General features: G+C 39.3%; 1 protein-coding gene across 1 annotated transcript in view; it reads right to left on the bottom strand.

Moving 5' to 3' along the window:
* Positions 1–1,971: 1,971 nt before the first annotated feature.
* LOC125779273 (uncharacterized) overlaps positions 1,972–14,464 on the bottom strand; it is an 854,525-nt gene continuing 842,032 nt past the window's right edge. Inside the window, exon 3 of the mRNA XM_049460378.1 lies at positions 1,972–2,278. The gene's annotated coding sequence lies outside the window, so the exon portion shown is untranslated. The remainder of the gene's footprint in view (positions 2,279–14,464) is intronic.

Below are 14,464 nucleotides of genomic sequence, written 5' to 3' on the forward strand. Positions count from 1 at the left end.
GATCCGAATTGCGTATGTACCAATGTATAACGGGGCAGCGCATCCCCATAATTGAATTCCATATGTCCAAATAGGTTTTAAAGTTCAATTGTATACTATTATTTTATTTGATGTTGTTAAGGGTGATTTCTTGCCGATCAACCAGTTTATTTTGTGGTATTTTAGTTTTTTTTTGTCCCAGGACACTTTCCTGGGGTAAATCTGTTTTTATCGACTGTAATGTAGTATAAGATTGTGCCTGCCTGATTCTGAAGTAGCGGTTCAGATACTATCCATGACAGAGGCACGTATCTGAGATTTAAGCAAGCGTTTATTGTCGTCGTAAGCTTTGCTATTGCTTTTCGCGTTAGATTTTTTAATACATCAGCAGTCACCAAGTCGAAGCCGGGAGTTTTTTTTTTGGTTTAAATCTACTTTTAATAATATTTTCCACTTCTTTATTTGTTACTGGTTAGAATTCAGTCACATATTGCGATTCTTTCGACTGCCGTAGCGTAAGATGGAACGCAAAAGGACTATACGTTTTAGTTAGCAACCCCAGCGAATAGTAACAACCAGCCGCGGATGAGAGACCCCCCTTTTGATGACGACCATGGAAAACGAAATAAGGACTACGAATTGAGGACATGCACCTGGAATGTTCGGCCCCTTAATTGGGAAGGTGCCGCTGCCCAGCTGGTTGACGTCCTCGTGAAAATAAAGGCTGACATCACCGCCGTCCAAGAAATGCGATCGACGGGACAAGGACAAAGACGAGTAGGTCCTTGTGGCATTTACTACAGTGGCCATATAAAGGAGCGCAAGTTTGGGATTCGTGGTGGGAGAGAGACTCCATCGCCGATTACTATCATTCACTCCGGTGAATGAACGTCTAGCCACAATCCGCATCAAAGCGAGGTTCTTCATTATATCACTGATTTGCGCCCACGCCCCGACGGAAGAGAAGGACGATGTGACCAAAGATGACTTTTATGAGCGCTTGCAGCTCGCTTATGAGAGCTGCCCCCGCCATGATGTCAAAATCGTGCTTGGCGACTTCAACGCCAGGGTGGGCAAAGAAAGTATCTTTGGCACTACGGTCGGTAAATTCAGCCTCCACGAGGAAACATCCCCAAATGGGGTGAGGCTGATCGACTTCGCCGGGGCCCGAAATATGGTTATCTGTAGTACTAGATTCCAGCATAAGAAGACTCATCAAGCTACCTGGCTGTCTCCGGATCGAAAAACCAACAACCAGATCGATCATGTTGTGATAGACGGAAGACACGTCTCCAGTGTTTTAGATGTGCGTGCGCTCCGAGGTCCTAACACCGACTCGGACCACTATCTTGTTGCAGCTAAGATTCGCACCCGCCTCTGTGCAGCAAAAAACGCACGCCAACAAACACAAGGAAGGTTTGACGTCGAGAAGCTGCAAGCACAACAGACAGCCGAACGATTTTCTACTCGGCTTGCACTCCTGCTCTCTGAGAGCACTAGTCAACAACTCGGTATAAAGGAACTGTGGGACGGCATTTCAAACTCCTTACGTACAGCTGCAACCGAAACCATTGGTTTTCGGAAAGTGCAAAAGAACAGCTGGTACGACGAGGAGTGCCGTGTCGCAGCGGAGAGAAAACAGACTGCCTACCTCGCAACGTTACGATCGACCACAACACTTGCGGGATGGGATAGATACCGAGAGATGAAGAGGGAAGCGAGACGCATTTGTAGACAGAAAAAGAAAGAGGCCGAAATGCGTGAGTACGAAGAGCTTGATAAGCTGGCCGACAGGGGTTCAAGACCGGAGCATACTCCTGTAGAACCCCCTAAGGTGATCTAGTCGCCGATGCCCAGAGCATACTTAAATTATGGAGGGAACACTTCTCCAGCCTGCTGAATGGCAGTGAACACACAACGTCAGGAGAAGACGAACCCGATTTCCCAATCGATGACGATGAAGAAGACGTTCCATTGCCCGACCAAGAAGAAGTTCGAATAGCAATTACCCGCCTGAAGAACAACAAAGCGGCAGGGGCCGACGGATTGCCGGCCGAGCTATTCAAACAAGGCGGCGAAGAACTGATAAGGAGCATGCATCAGCTTCTTTGTAAAATATGGTCGGACGAAAGCATGCCCAACGATTGGAATTTAAGTGTGCTATGCCCAATCCATAAAAAAGGAGACCCCACAATCTGCGCCAACTACCGTGGGATTAGCCTCCTTAATATCGCGTATAAGGTTCTATCGAGCGTATTGTGTGAAAGATTAAAGCCCACCGTCAACAAACTGATTGGACCTTATCAGTGTGGCTTTAGACCTGGTAAATCAACAACTGACCAGATATTCACCATGCGCCAAATCTTGGAAAAGACCCGTGAAAGGAGAATCGACACACATCACCTCTTCGTCGATTTCAAAGCTGCTTTCGACAGTACGAAAAGGAGCTGCCTTTATGCCGCAATGTCTGAATTTGGTATCTCCGCAAAACTAATACTACACAGCCGTATTAGTTTTTACTGACGTTGAGCGGGACCAAAAGCTCCGTCAGGATCGGGAATGACCTCTCCGAGCCGTTCGATACCAAGCGAGGTTTCAGACAAGGCGACTCCCTATCGTGCGATTTCTTCAATCTGCTGCTGGAGAAAATAGTTCGAGCTGCAGAACTTAATCGAGCAGGTACAATCTTTTATAAGAATGTACACCTGCTGGCGTATGCCGATGATTTTGATATCATCGGTCTCAACACCCGCGCCGTTAGTTCTGCTTTCTCCAGACTGAATAAGGAAGCAACGCAAATGGGTCTGGCAGTGAACGAGGGCAAGACGAAATATCTCCTGTCATCAAACAAACAGTCGTCGCACTCGCGACTTGGCACTCACGTCACTGTTGACAGTCATAACTTTGAAGTTGTAGATAATTTCGTCTATCTTGGAACCAGCGTAAACACCACCACAATGTCAACTTAGAAATCCAACGCAGGATAACTTTTGCCAACAGGTGCTTCGGACTGAGTAGGCAATTGAGAAGCAAAGTCCTCTCTCGACGAACAAAAACCAAACTCTATAAGTCACTCATAATACCCGTCCTGCTATATGGTGCAGAGGCTTGGACGATGACAACATCTGATGAGTCGACGTTGCGAGTACGAGATATACGACGATATTGACATAGTTCAGCGAATTAAAAACAGCGGCTACGCTGGCTAGGTCATGTTGTCCGGATGGATGAAAACACTCCGGCTCTGAAAGTATTCGACGAAGTACCCGCCGCGGGAAGCAGAGGAAGAGGAAGACCTCCACTCCGTTGGAAGGACCAAGTGGAGAAGGACCTGGCTTCGCTTGGAATATCCAATTGGCGCCACGTAGCGAAGAGAAGAAACAACTGGCGCGCTGTTGTTAATGCGGCTGTAATCGCGTAAGCGGTGTCTACGCCAATTAAGAAGAAGAAGAAGATATAGAGACCCAACGGGACTAACGTCCCGCTCAAAACAACGGAATGGACACATATGTCCCACCCCTCTTAGGCCCTCCTGGAGGGGGTAGAGACTCCACTTCAAAATTTTCCACTTTTAAGGCCTATACTAAAGCTATAGTAATCAATAAACCAGGAATTTTCCTGCTGGTCGCTTTCAGGTTCGAAAGGGTTAAACCCTTCTTCTGAAGATCTGTGACAATGCTTTCCGGTTCACATGAGTGATGAAGGTATTTTACCACTACACGTATATCACGCGATTGCTTGTCCTCGAACGAGTACCAAGAAATTTGCGATTCGTTTAATTTCCTTGCAAGTATTCTATAACCGAACTGCCAGAAGTATTTATTTTACATGAACTTTGGCCAATGAGCTTAAGTGTGTAAGAATTTTAAACTTCTGCATTTATCAAGGGTTAGTTAAATTTTTTTATATTATGATTTTACATCTTTTTTACCTTTTGTTGTATTATCCGGGAGACTTCAGCGTTACACCCGGTGAAGAATTTGCTCTGCGTTTCTTAGTTGCCCTCTTTTTTTTCTTTTTTAATAACCAATTTGTTTCATTTTCAAGCTCTTCTTTGCCTGTTTTGGCTACAGAAGTCGACTTTGATGCAGAAGAAGGTGTTTCATTGATATATTTGATTAGCGATTTCCTTAAGTTTTCATTTTGGAGTTTAAGTGTCGCATTTTCATTTTTTAGCTCGTTGTTCAATGCTTCTATTTTCTCAATTCGTTCGAGCAAAATACGTAATTGGTTACGTGGTGATCCCCCACCAGGAGGCGGGGTTTGTGTGTTCTTCACGATCTAATGGAAATGTGGTTACGTTAAGTAATGTAAACTTCCTTATCCACTGCTTTACCGACTGTAAGTGCAGATAATGTAGTGTCCCTGTGATTTATGACTACAATGCAAATTCAAGAGACAATCAAAGCACAAAACCGATTGTTGCAAACTTTTTTATCTATAAGAAATCGCTGCGGGGACTTAAACCTGACGGCCACATACTGCCCACCTTGATTTAGAATTACAGATATCCAATTTAAAGACTTTTTTGGAACGCTAGGTAATAGATTTCTGTCAGGTGGAGATTACAATGCAAAACACATGTATTGGGACTCACGACTAAATAATCCGAAAGGACGACAATAACCTTAACATAATAGGGGTATTCAGACCAGCATTGTTAATTCGTTAGTTGTTATTCGGTAGTTTTTTACATGTATTTTGTTTGTGTAAAATTAACAGACTATTGCTCTACCGAGTAACGAACTATCCATCTGGCAAGCTTGATAATTGTTTCGTTACTCGGTAATATCACATCAGCTGTTCTCCTGTTCCTCTGTACATAAATTTAAAGTACTTACCAGTAATAAATTTGATCTTCTCCACATAATTTTCAATTAAATGACTGACAATTTTTGATTTTGCACTTTGTTGAGGCATTTTTACTCTTTAATATAATTGGGTCAGCTGTTTCGGAATAAAATTTACCATACTGCAGAGGTAGAACAAAAGTATGTTCACGGTTAAGCCTTTTAACGAAGTACACCCAATTCTTTTTTTACACGGTAGATACGTTCCTCAGAAATCCGCGTAAAAAAACCGTTTAAAAAAAGAGGCGTTTCCTATAGAAAAAGGGGGATACGTTCCATGTCTTCTGAAAACCGTGTCAGATTAAATAAAGAGCTATATTTACTTCGGAAAACCATGTAAAAAATTTTGAAAACTATAAAATTTCGGATATGCATACAAATTGTATGTTCATATGGCACTTTATTGAGCATTAAAACTTAAAATACATAATTCATACAGGTGAAAAATTGGTAGATTAAGCAAAAAACAAACGTAATCTGTTAATCCAGAACTAAGAACAGAAAAATTAGAATAGAAATAAGGAAAGAAAGGAAAAATATTAACATTGGTACATAATTATTCGTCGCTACTTGATAACAAGCGCTATTGTTTGTGACGAACTGGACTAAAGTCGGTATATTCGCTGGAGATATCCATTTCAACGATGTAAATATCATGCGAACAAAATGTGTAAATAAGAGTTATAGAATAAGGGGATTTCCCAGTTATTACTATGTTCATTTCAGCAATGGTGCTAAGTGTGGTAAAAACAAACATAAAAAAGAGTTGGGTTTATACACTAACGAATTACCAAATTAACAGGCTTCGATCTGAATACCCCTAATATCTTCTGGTAAGCCGAAATGTCGTAACAAAATACCAGATTTAATTTATTTTGCTGTAATCAAAAATAGAGAGATATCGCATATAACAGTTGATACATGTACAAACCTATATTCGTTTGTTCTAATAGTGGATCTAACATCTTATAAAACGAACTGGTTAAAATATAAAAAAATACGAGAGCATCCACATTAATATTGAGTACAAAATAAATACATGAGGAGGTATTGACGAAACTATAAGAGAACTCAATGATATAAGAACTTGCGCAGCTGTCTTAGCAACACCAAACAAAAACTATAAGCCGCTTGGTCCCAGAAAAATGACTAATAGAGAAATAGAAAAGCTTGTAAATGAAAAAAGGCGTACAAGACGAGAATGACTGTACGTAAATTAAAAATGTGCTTTAAAACGAGGAAGAATTCAACACTAAAATGAATATAAAGAAGCTGTGTTCAAATTCAAGTCAGTAAAATTCCTTTTAGAAAGCCCAAAAGTCCATGAAGCCACGAATTGACTCAAACACGCCTATCCGAGCCTTGGGTGGAAATTGGAGTCGAAGTGACGAGGAAAAGGCTAATTGTTTTATAAATCGGCTAGAAATGGTGTTTCAACCTAATAGCTCACAGAACAACTTTAAGCTGTTCAGCTTACCCAACACAGCTAACGAGTCACTCGAGTATTTTAAGACTTCACCTTCTGAAATCATTAGATTTGAAAAGAACATAATCAAAAAGGGCGCCAGGACATGATAATATTACCCAAAAAATACGAATTGAATTGCTCTTCAATGCAATTCTTAGTTTCGGGTACTATCCAATTTAATGAAAAAAAGGCGAAGATTATCTTGACAGATAAACCGAGGAAAGACTTGACACAGCCGTCTTTATGCAGACCCATAAGTCGATAGAATTACTAACGAAATAAGAAAAGCATTTGAGCACAGAGAGTACTGTTCAGCTATTTTTCCTAGACGTGGCGCAGGTATGACTATGAGTGACCAATAAGGCCTGGTGTACCACAGGGTAGTGTTTTAGGTCCAACTCTATGCATCACATACAGCAAAAGACACAACAGCATCAAGAATATTAATGGAGCAATTAAGTTCTGTCGTAGAATGGCTAGCCAACTGTGGTATAAATGTGAATTAACAAGAGTGTGAGCATGTTACATTTTCGCTTAGACCAAAAATTTGCCCGGCAGTAAAAATTAACAATATTTTATTACCCCAAGCGAAATAAATAACTTATTTTGGTACTCTAGGAATCTAGCGCCCCTTGGTGGCGCCAGCTATATGTCAACTAGTGCTTTACAGCCCTATTCTGAAAAAACCTCTCAACTGAGTTGAGAGGAAATATTTGAGAGATTTCTTGTGAGGCATAATTTGTGAGGCTATTCTTGCTCAAACCTCATAAGAAAAAAGCTTAAAAAAGTCACCACGTGAAGTAAAAAGCTTTTTGCTGTCAAACAGCTTTTTTAATAAAAATAAGCAAACAAAAATGGACACACAAATGGATAATCAGCATATGTAAGTAATTTTGCAAATTTTAAATATATATATATACAATAATTTCATATATATAATAATTAAATAAGTAATAATAAAAATGTAAAAAAATAAAAAAATGAAATAAAATAAAATAAATTATTTAAACATATGTAGATGTCTTTTTATTCATTCTTAGAGGAAGTAAAATGTACAGTGACAGTAAGTAACTTACATATACATATGTATATATTTATGTATATATTTATTTTTACAGAGGATTGGCGCATAGAGAGCATATAACTATTACCAACGCATTTTTGGTAAGAGCCATGCCCGTAAAAATACAAACACGCCAGGAAACGCAGATCAAAAGATATATTCGACTTCTGCATATACAAAGAACAATTCCTCCATGCTCAAATAATTTTTAAAAAATGTAAAATATTGATTTAACCTTTAACTAATGACGTGGTAGTAAATTTTACACCTTGTGTTTTGATTTTCTCATAATCATAAAAAAGGCTTCTAAAATAAACGACACATTTTTCAAAAAAATACAAAGAGTTTAAAATTTTCTTTCCAAATACTGTAATAAGAATTAATTTAAATCAGTTTGATGAAATTTGTAAGTATTATAAAAAAAAATCTCTAATAAATTTTAATAATCAAAATGGTGTAAAATTTACTACTACCTCTAAATCTACGTTTCGAAATTTGACCTCTTAAGTTAAAGGTTAAAACAAAACAAACACAGATGTTTTCTATTATGATGGCTACTTTCACACGTCATAGATACCTGTGATAATAGTGAGCATTTGAGCTTTTGAATTTTCGCCAGAATAAGGTAACCCTCAGTACAGTGAGAAACGTCACTGTAGTGAGGTTGGTGACTTTTGTGAGGGCATGAGAATAGGGCTGTTAGAATCTGCTGTCTTTATCGAGAGAATTTCATGGCATTTCAGTCATTGGAAGTTAAGTTATTATGTTTTAAGTGTCAGTATCGTTGTGTTATCGGTGCGAAAATGAGCCTCGAACAAAGAGCCAACATTAAATTTTGTTTTATAATTGGTATAACTTTTACCGAAACGTTTTAATTGATGAAACAAGTTTATGGCGATAATTGGCTATCCCGTAGCAGAGTGCACGACGCACATTGGGATATCTGTGGCCGAAATTCAAAAATTTCATGTTGTCTGATTTGAATGAAAATTTCACAGTTTGTTACCAACTATCTATACATTATTTTCCCAAAGTATTAGGATTCTATCTGCATTAGTTTTTTGTCCAGAAATGCCCAAAGTTGGTGAATTTAGAGAGCATCAAAATTAGCAAAAAATTTACTCAAAAGTCAAATTATTGATACAATAAAACAACTATTGAAATTCAACTTCGTTATTATTTTTCATTTATAATATGTATCAAAGAAAAAATTTGCATCAAAATCCATTGAAAAAAATAATGCATAAAAAATTTTGTGGAACAACATAATTTGGACGTCAAAATTTCAATGTTCTTCAAATTCAAAGTGGTGCATCTTTTTAGCGCTGTCTACCGCTGTCGACATACATATACCGAATTAAAGCCCGAAGTCTCAGCTAAACGATAAAAAAAAATTCAGCTGCCCCAAATTGCCCCCCTTGAAAAAAACAATGTCAGAATGTCACGAAGATGTACAAAATTTTATAAAAGAGACTTAATAAAAGAGAATTTAGTTGTATGGGAGGTGGGCGTAAAAGTGGGCGGATATTATTGAAATTTAACACCAACATATATAATGTCATAAAAATGCTATGTACCAAAAATCAGTGCTGTAGGTCAAAAATTAAGTTTCAGCTTATATGGGAGGTGGGCGTAAAATAAAATTTTTTAAAAAAATTTTTTCATTTTTTTCTTGATTGGAATCCAAAACAATGATGTACCAAATGTCATTGTCCTACGACAACTCCTTATATTTTTAGCCGCAGTATGCACTAGCAGAAACCAATGTGCGACGTGTGATCCAATCAAAATCCGTGATCACCGGAAATTCCATCGAATCTGTGCGTGAATTCATAAAAAATCAGCTGAAATAATTTGAAATTCATGGAAATGGAATTGAACATCTCCAAAACATCGATTTATCGCATTTTGACCAAACATTTGGGCTTACGAAAGGTGTGTGCACGGTTTGTTCTGCACAAATTAATTCATATACTTATGAATGGTTAAAAAAATATATGTTTTCTTTTGCAGAATATGATCTTTATTCTAGAAATTCACATACCGAATAAATATGTTTTCATATTATGCTATGGGTTATATATTATTCGTTAAGCTGATAACATATTCATGTTTTGTGACTTAGGTCTAAAGTCAGTTTTTAAGTATGGGAAAAAACCTACTTAAAAAAGGCGAGCTGAAACCAGAATATGATAGGGCCGTAGAAGAATACCTCCTTTTAGACCATGTGGAGGAAGTCAGCGCTGGCGAAAAAATCATACAAAGTAAATACTACTCGTTTTATTTGCCACATCATGCAGTAGTAAAGCCAGACAAAAATACCACAAAGGTAAGAGTTGTGTTCAATGCGTCAAAATCCCCTAGTTCAGGAAATTCCCTAAATGACATTTTATTTACGGGACCCACGCTTCAGCCAGACCTAATGCTGCTTATCTTAAATTGGCGTATCTTCAAATACGTATTCATCGGGGGCGTCGAGAAAATGTATAGACAAATAGTCGTACATAAAGACGATCAAGATTTTCAAAGAATTATTTTCAGAAAATCCCCCACTAGTCCACTACGCGACTTTAAGTTAAAAACAGTTACTTTTGGCGTCAACTGTGCCCCATACTTAGCCATTCGGACACTGCACGAATTGGCAGAAAACACCAAGTCAGAATTCCCTCTGGCAACCCAGGTGTTAAAAACGCAAACGTTTGTTGACGACATTTTGTCTGAAAGTCACAGTCTTCCACAAGCATACGAATCCTTATCACAGGTTATAAGAGCCCTCAAAACCGCAGGGTTTCCACTGAAAAAGATTACTGCAAATCATTCAGATATAGTAAAACATATACCGAAAGAAAACTTGTTGGACACTAATTTCCTTAAATTCGAAAAGGAAAGTACAACAAAGACTCTGGGGATTCAATGGAATGCGATATCTGACCAGTTTTCATACACTACCGAGTCAATATCTGCATTATTCGCCATTACAAAACGCCAAATTCTATCCACTGTGGCGAAATTTTTCGATCCCGCAGGATGGCTTTCGCCAATTATGATACAAGCTAAAATCCTGATACAAGAATTATGGCTAGATGGGACCGACTGGGACGAACAAGTAAAACCACTTCGTTTAGAAAAGTGGTCACAGTTCGCGAGCAATCTAAAAGATATCTCACAGATACAAATCCCACGGTGGGTAAACTATTCCCCCAAACACAAAGTCGAGTTACACGGCTTCTGTGACGCCTCTGAGAAGGCATACTGTGCCACTATATGTATATGTGCGCACACAAAGCGATAACGCGACCACAAGTCATTTATTAGTAGCTAAAGCTAAGGTGGCTTCTCTAAAAACGCTAAACCTACCTCGACTTGAGCTCTGTGGCGACCTACTACTCGCAAAATTGGTTTCCATGGTGCAGACCCACTTAAACATGAAGAAATACAGATTGCATCTCTGGTCTGATTCTGAAATAGTTCTAGCCTGGTTGGAAAAACCACCACACGCATGGAAAACTTACATTTCTAATCGTACGTCACAAATACTTGACCTAGTGGGGTCAGCCACTTGGCGACAGGTAGCCAGTGCTGACAATCCTGCTGACTTAGATACAAGAGGGTGCAAGCCGCTGCACCTTGCCACCACCACCCTCTGGTGGAATGGCCCCCGGTGGCTAACAGAATCTCTCGATTCTTGGCCAAAAGCGCCCATGCGCAATATAATTGCACCAGAAAGTCGAAAAATCGACAGCTTTCACGCAACATTGGATGATAGTGACATCCTTGAACGATTTTCATCGTTCCCTCGCGCCCTTTGAGTTATCGCCTACATGCTAAAGTTCATAGAGCGACTCAAAAATAAAATTAAGGGAATTCACCCAGAATCTAACCAATGCGATACACTGACGCACCTAGAACTCCAAAAGGCAAAGGTCGCACTGATCGCATCAACTCAAATGCGCTACTTCAGCCGTGATATCTCATTATTAAGAGAATCAAAACCCATTGATAAAAGGAGTTCAATCTTGGTTCTTAACCCATTCTTGGACACGAAAGGTCTGCTTCATGCGAATGGTAGGCTTGCTAACTCAAGCCTGACGCCACCCTCTAATTACAGCAGCGAAATCCCAACTTGCCACATTACTTCTCAGTTATATCCACTTACTCATGCTTCACGCTGAACATCGCCTAATGCAGCATATAGTCCGTCAAGAGTTCTATATTCCCCGTCTTAAGCCCCAAATAAAGAAATGCATTTTAATGTGCAAAATCTGCACTATGCACAAGCAGAAGTTGCGAACACAGATTATGGCAGCACTTCCACCGGAACGCTGCAACTTCGCTCTGCCTTTTACAGTTACAGGTGTCGACTTTGCTGCGCCTTTTCAGATAAAGGCGTCCATGCTAAGGTCTCCCACTTTAATGAAAGGCTATGTGGCTGCCTTTGTCTGTTTTACGACAAAAGCACTGCACCTCGAGCTGTGTACGAATCTGGCAGAGGAGGCTTTTCTCGGGGCATTCGGACGACGCGGCTTCCCATTAAAACTGATGAGCGATAATGGTAAAACCTTCATTGGAGCCCAAAGAGCCACTGAAAAGGAGTTTGTGGATTTTATCAAACAAGTCGTGTTTTTGGTTATTTTATCTGCGTTAGGGTAGTATCAGCGGTTTTTTCGTTATTTGCGGTTTCTTCAATGAGTGGTAGAAAACATAGTTTCACGAGCAGTCTTTTTAACATAGTCGAAAAGTTTCGCCACAGTGGATAGAATTTGGCGTTTTGTAATGGCGAATAATGCAGATATTGACTCGGTAGTGTATGAAAACTGGTCAGATATCGCATTCCATTGAATCCCCAGAGTCTTTGTTGTACTTTCCTTTTCGAATTTAAGGAAATTAGTGTCCAACAAGTTTTCTTTCGGTATATGTTTTACTATATCTGAATGATTTGCAGTAATCTTTTTCAGTGGAAACCCTGCGGTTTTGAGGGCTCTTATAACCTGTGATAAGGATTCGTATGCTTGTGGAAGTCTGTGACTTTCAGACAAAATGTCGTCAACATACGATTGCGTTTTTAACACCTGGGTTGCCAGAGGGAATTCTGACTTGGTGTTTTCTGCCAATTCGTGCAGTGTCCGAATGGCTAAGTATGGGGCACAGTTGACGCCAAAAGTAACTGTTTTTAACTTAAAGTCGCGTAGTGGACTAGTGGGGGATTTTCTGAAAATAATTCTTTGAAAATCTTGATCGTCTTTATGTACGACTATTTGTCTATACATTTTCTCGACGTCCCCGATGAATACGTATTTGAAGATACGCCAATTTAAGATAAGCAGCATTAGGTCTGGCTGAAGCGTGGGTCCCGTAAATAAAATGTCATTTAGGGAATTTCCTGAACTAGGGGATTTTGACGCATTGAACACAACTCTTACCTTTGTGGTATTTTTGTCTGGCTTTACTACTGCATGATGTGGCAAATAAAACGAGTAGTATTTACTTTGTATGATTTTTTCGCCAGCGCTGACTTCCTCCATATGGTCTAAAAGGAGGTATTCTTCTACGCCCCTATCATATTCTGGTTTCAGCTCGCCTTTTTTAAGTAGGTTTTTTCCATACTTAAAAACTGTTGGATAGCAGCGTTGCGGGAATGACCTAAGGCGAGTCTGCAGGGAAATTCTGGCTTTAGTGGTAGTCGTACGACGTGCCGGCCATCTTCTGATCGATTAGTTGTGGTTTTATAAAAATCCTCACAATACCGATCTTTAGGGGTTGTGATTGTTACGGGGGGGAGTTTTTCTAACTCCCAAAATTTTCTTAATTGCGTATTGAGGTATTCGTTGGAGATTTCCTCAACGTGAGTTGTCATCGTGGCAACTGGTTCCGCAACTAGTTCACTTAGGACCTATCCGAAAATGGTATTTTGCGTCAGAGGTGTTTTTGTAATTTTCTCAATACCTTCGAGTATTATCTGTGGTATGAGATCTCTGCCTAATAGAAGATCTATTTGAGCGGGGGTGTTGCAGTTGGGGTCTGCTAACTTAAGGTGTGAAACCTTTTGCCAATGCTTGCTATTTATATGATAGCTTGGAAGCATGTTTATTAATTGCAGTAAGACAATAGCTTCTGTTTGAATGTGCTTATCCGCTTGGGGGGAAATTAGGGTGATGGGGCAGATTTTATTGGAGTTTTGAACTACTCTTTCGCCCATTCCCGTAATTTCAAAATTGGCTAATTTTGTAGGCAGTTGTAGCCTATTTTGTGCCCTAGACGCAATAAATGATCGTTGTGATCCTTGGTCTCTTAAGGCCCTGAGTTTAAACAGCTCTCCTCGGTGTTCGATGGAGACAACTGCTGAAGGTAGTAGTACTCTACTGTTGTTTAACGCCTTTGAGCAGCATGGTGCTTCTTGGAAGTTTTCTGAATTTGTTGTTGCAACTAAACCTGTTGCTCTTTTTGTGTTTGCGGTGTTTGGGGGTGAGCTGGAAAAATTGGTAATATGTAACATCGAATGATGTCGTTTATGGCAATAAACGCAATTAAATTTGCTTTCACAATCTTTAAGCATGTGTGCATGTGATAAGCAGTTTGTGCAAAGTCTTTTTGACTTTAAAAAATTGTTTCGGTCAACTTTATTTAATTTCTTAAATTTCTCGCAAGATTTAAGTTTATGTCCCCCTGTGCATAGTTCGCATGACGTTTGTTTGTACTGTTCAGATGTGAACGTTTGATTTTTGAAGAAGCTTCTATTTGAATTGTTGTTGGTACTGGCTTGGGATCTTTGGAAGCTTCTATTAAGGTCATGGGAAATACCTTTTGGTTTATTTATTTTTTTTATCAAGTCTTTCTGCGATTTCATACAGGGTAGTTAGGAAATCTTTCATTTGCTGCCACGTGAGGCACTTTTTTCTTGATGAAAGCAATAACGATTTTTCTGATAATGCGGCGGTGCATATATTTACCAGAATAGGGTTCCAATTGTCTGTGGGAACGTTTTGTGTGGCTAAAACCGACAAACAGTTGGAAACAGTGGATTGAAGTTTCATATATTCTTCACTTGTTTCCTGTTGAATTCATCAATATCGTTATTTGCTTATCTACCAGTATTCGTTCGTTTTC

The sequence above is a fragment of the Bactrocera dorsalis genome, chromosome 6 (genome assembly GCF_023373825.1).
Source record: "Bactrocera dorsalis isolate Fly_Bdor chromosome 6, ASM2337382v1, whole genome shotgun sequence".
In the NCBI taxonomy this organism is placed as follows: domain Eukaryota; kingdom Metazoa; phylum Arthropoda; class Insecta; order Diptera; family Tephritidae; genus Bactrocera; species Bactrocera dorsalis.